Source organism: Glossina fuscipes, unplaced genomic scaffold (assembly GCF_014805625.2).
Source record: "Glossina fuscipes isolate IAEA_lab_2018 unplaced genomic scaffold, Yale_Gfus_2 112, whole genome shotgun sequence".
Classification (NCBI taxonomy): domain Eukaryota; kingdom Metazoa; phylum Arthropoda; class Insecta; order Diptera; family Glossinidae; genus Glossina; species Glossina fuscipes.
In genome coordinates this window covers 1,305,049-1,310,085 of record NW_023998455.1, presented here as the reverse complement: position 1 = coordinate 1,310,085, position 5,037 = coordinate 1,305,049, and the positions used below count along the sequence as shown (strand labels likewise).

The 5,037-nt window shown below is 33.9% G+C and overlaps 1 protein-coding gene across 1 annotated transcript in view; it reads right to left on the bottom strand.

Moving 5' to 3' along the window:
• LOC119639364 (protein CREBRF homolog) overlaps positions 1–5,037 on the bottom strand; it is a 73,428-nt gene that overhangs the window by 42,538 nt on the left and 25,853 nt on the right. The gene's annotated exons all lie outside the window — the stretch shown is intronic.

Below are 5,037 nucleotides of genomic sequence, written 5' to 3'. Positions count from 1 at the left end.
TTTTTTTTTTTTTTTTTTTTTTTAAAGCATTGTAGTAAAAAAACTATGTTTCATTGAATGGTTCTCTGAAAGTTGCGATTATGGCAACTAGTTATTATACAAACAATAATAACTAGAAAATGTTACACAACGTCCTCTTCAAATAATATTCATTCAGGTTAATGTTCATTTTCTTTGATACAGAGTTGCATGCGTAAATATCGCTTTCAGCGTTTTTAAGCTTCTTCACGTAAAATATGAAAGAAATGTTCTAAGTAATGATGAATAGTACTTTGGGGAAGGAAACGTACAATTCCATGGGATTGTGAACGCATATCATTACCTTAAGGAAATTCTACTTGACCCGAAATGCTTTAGAAATTACCCATACTGCACCTTCCACTAGGATAGAACAACGATCCATTCACGCTTAATATTAATCGCGCATATTTCAAATCAAACCTGAGAGGTCTTCAGAGACATAATTTGCTGTTAGTTCTTTCTACTATTTGGAGATATGGAAATCTTTACCGTATCATCTGGATGCAGTACTTCGCAAAATGAGAACAATTTTCAGTCGATAATAGACTAATCCGGGGAATGATACGGCATGTTTTCGTACATAAAACGTTTGTAGCTTTTTCTATTATTAGGAAATGGTAAGAATGTCGACAATACCCGAATACTGAGCTTTTCAAAATGAGGAACAGTTCTTTGCCGGTGATACATGAGAGATTTTCATATACAACATTTACTTTTGTTGTCTTTAGCACAACTGGATGCAATACTTTTGAATATGGGAACAGTTGTCAGTCGATGACGGACTAACCCCGCGATTAAAGTGAAATGCTTTCATACAAAACGCTTGCAGCTTTGCGTTTCTACTATTTGAAGATGAGAAGAATTTTTACGACACAGCCGGATGCAGTATTTTCCAAAGTAAGGACAGGTTTCTTCCAATGGTACGTGAGAGGCCCTCATATAAAATGTTTGCCGTTCTTTTCACTCTTTGGGGATAGAAAAAAAAAAAAATTTCCCACATTTGCATGCGGTACTTCGCAAGTTGGGAACAGTTTGCAGTCAATGACGGACTAATTCAGCGAGTAGGATGAGATGTTTTCATGTCAAATGTTTGCAGCCCCCTTCTACTACTATACTAGGTCAGAAGGCCTCATATAATATGTTTGCTATCCGCATGCTGCATTTTCGAATTGATAGCATGAGGGTCGGGAAAACTTTTAGCACTGCTGAAATTGTAGATGTTGTTGCTTAGATCCCGGACGTAAAACATAATGAAAAATCCTCGTTAAGGATGGTAAAGGGAGTAAAGTTATTTCCTATAAATAGAACAACATTTCCAAACATATTGTATAAAATAAATTTTTTGATAACTTAAAAAAAATCTTTAAAAAAGAACTGCAAACCTTGATGTTCTTGAAACATTTTCAAAAATTGCAAATTATGCCGCAGAACAAAACCACTTCAGAAGACAGATAAAAATACAATATTAATATAATAGTAATACCCGACAGCCGCACAACAAACTAAATATAAACAAACATAAATTAAAAATCAGAAGAAATATAAATAATAATAATATACCGCCTACAATACAAAAGTGGGCATATACACACGCAAATGCACGCATACACGCACACAAGAAAAGAAACTAAACAATAAAGCCTCACCATTCAAAATAACAGCAATCAGTGCTGATGACGTCAATGTTGTAGGAGTAAAATCTTTTAATAATAATGTAACAGGAAAAGATTACAAAAGTAATGGAGAAAATATTCTGGTCTTTAAGTGCTTTCATACATTATATCTATGTTTGCTGAAAGCCATATAACATCAAGACACTAGGTAACAGGGACGATAACATCCCTTTAAAGGGTAAGCTGTTTTATTTTATGATATTTGAAAACTTATGAATAGTGTTTTAAATATATATAAAAACTAATCCCATTGATATCTACAAAATTTTATTTGTAAAACTTGCGAAACATATCATGGGCGGGCGATTGAGTTGGTAAGAATCGTTATCACACCAAATCATGGTTTGCGGTTACAAATCTTAGCGCAGTAAAGTTCACTTTGGCCGTAGTTGAGTGATGAGTGCTCAGTCGGTAAAGAAATAAGATTTACCAATTGAGCACACACCCATTAAGGTGTCACCTCTTTCATATTTCCTTCTCTTCCCTTACTTCCTTCTGACGAGCATTGAGGACACGTAGAACGTCTCCCCGGGTGATGATTGGTCATATCAAAGAAGAAAAAAGTCATCTCATTTTAACGAAACCTTTACCAATTTATTAAAACTATTCCCATCTTGTCCATATTGGGTGAAAATGTTGCCAGTTTTAAGTAAGTAAAAACGATCTACCCTTGCATACCCTATATCACTCCACAGTTACTCCTGACTTTTCAAAATAAGACGTTATAAGGTGGGCGTTGAAGCAGTAGTCCGAACCGAGACATTTCAGTAAACCAAATTTCATCGATAAGTCTCGACCTGCAGGCTGTAGATTTTGAACACAAGAAAACAAGTTGAACGTACGGACGGACATGCTTAGAAAGCATTTCTCAATCAATCGCTGTTATAACAGGCGGGCTTGTCTCAAATCCCCTTGTGTGTTGCACATATCGTCACAAACTTATTATAACCTTGTATCATAAGGTATACATGTGGTATAAAAATATAGTTTAGTGAAGAATGGTTACAATCTTGTTTTTAGAAAACCATTTCATTCCTGCAGGAGAGAAAGATCTTGTTCCAAATAATGATTTATTGAAAATTGTTTTCAATTTTCAAGAAATTGGTTTTCAGTCCTTTTCACATTTGCAGAGTAATTTTTCAGAAATTTCTGAACTAAAGATAAAACTCTTTCGACTTTACAAGCAAGCAAAAGAAATCACCAAAATACTTAAAACTTGAACAAGTTCGATCATCAAATGTCCCACACTACTAAGCCTATCGTAGCCGAAAGTGTTGGATCAGCAATTCGCGCTGTAAGGCGACTTTTGAACTGGACGAAAGTATCGAATTATCTCATCTGAACCGAAATGTTATAAAACTTATATAACTGTTCCTACTTAAAAAACTATTCCCACACTAAAAATACCTAAAATTCCTTCGCAAGGATTTGAAGATGGTCTGAAAGGAAACTAAACTCACTCTCCAAAATCATTTCTTAAAAAAACTATTCCCATTGTAACAGACTTCCCGCATCTTAAAACTTAAGAAAGCTATTGAACTACAGCATTTTTCAAGACTTTAAAATTGCGCAAAATGAAATTACTTGGAATATTGTCCCTCTCCCTTCTCCTACGAATAATTTTTCAAATTTACCAAACACTACTTCGATTTTTAATCACATCCAAGAAAGAGTTATTATCGAGACGTAGAAACCTTCTCTCATCACATAAAGCTACTCAAGCTTGCCAAAAAACTGTTTAAAAATTATAAAATCTTAAGGTCTCTTCTAAATTAAGATTTCATTTATTCTGAGAAATCTGTTTTCAGTTGAAAAGCCCTTTTCCCCTTATTAAGAACTGTTTCGAGTCATTTTTAGGAAAATTTTCGCATTTTAAAGCTTTTACTATTTTAGAGAAATTCAGAACACTGGTAAAGTGAGATTTCGTCAATAATTGAGAAAATTTTCTTCCTTTGAAAATCCTTTAAACATAATAGTAAATCGATTGGCAACCCTTTTTCAATTGAAAATGAAAGTGATTCTAGGGAAAGTTATACACAAAAATGTGAAAAAGTTGTCGGTGTTTTCCAAAGTTGTTTTAGTTTCTTCAGCGCTATGAGTCTGCCTCTGAATAAAACAATCCCATTTCTTAAACCCGTCTTAGCGATAAGCGAATATTTCTGCCACACTTCAGATTCTTCATTTTTGCGACTGTGACGATTTACAAAATTTAACCATTAAATTAATGGGTGTCCGCTGGATGCCGTATACAACTTGTAATGCAAGAGTATATTCAGCTTGGGCGAATATATTTCCAGGAGAGCGTGATAAAGACTCACACCTTTAACTATTCCGATCAAAACTTATCGGTCAATACGTCCGTCTTGTTTCCTTATGTTCAAGCTACAGGCCGAAATTTTTGAGATATTTTAATGAAACTGGGTACACCGACCTGTTTTGACTTGAGAACGAACGCTATTGAAAATAGTTCGGATCGGAGCACTTTTTCAAACATTTCCCATATAAAATTGTCTTTTAAAATTGTCATTATATGAATAACTGTAGGGTGTTTATTTGTTTACTTTTATTATTTTAAAGAGTTCTCCTCTTAAAAAATATTTTTGCATTTAAAAATCCGCTCCTTAAATGTGAAGGTGTTATATGTACATAACAGAGTACCTACGCATTTGTAAATAGTAAGATTAGCTCCTTCCTCTTCGATAACCTTGTACTTGAATTGCGAAACCATTTCTCAATGAAAATTTATTATAAACTAAATACGCAATGAAGAGAACAGAACGATTGACTGCGAAAGCAAAATGCAACAGAAATAAAATAAAATTACAATAACAACGACGATAACACAGTTCATAAGCAAAAATTATTAAAGGTTACTACTACAAATACACTATAGCTACTCAGCTGGTGTCCGTAGTAGCTATATAGTAGACAAGGACATCAAGAAGATAATCAAACCAACGAAAGTTTGTTAGATCGTGAAGAGGTGGTGTTTTGAGTGAATTTGTTTACATTCTGGGAAAGCAAAAAAAAAAAAGGGGAAAACTTTTCCAGATGTTTATATAACTCTATGACCCTGAATATAAGTCGAAGCAAACAGGTTAGCAAAATGTGGCGAACGTAGCTAGAAATATACATTTATTTTTGTTATTGTTATTATGTGGGTGCATTTGTACCCAAAACAGGATTATTACGTTGGTTATTATTATTTATTTTTTTTTTTGCTTTTTATTTCAAAGATTTACGTCGCAATTTCATGCAACACCACCACCAATGGCGTCCACCCGCAACTACAATGCATTAATCCGAGACGCACTACTTTAACATGTTTACAGTGAATTAAGTG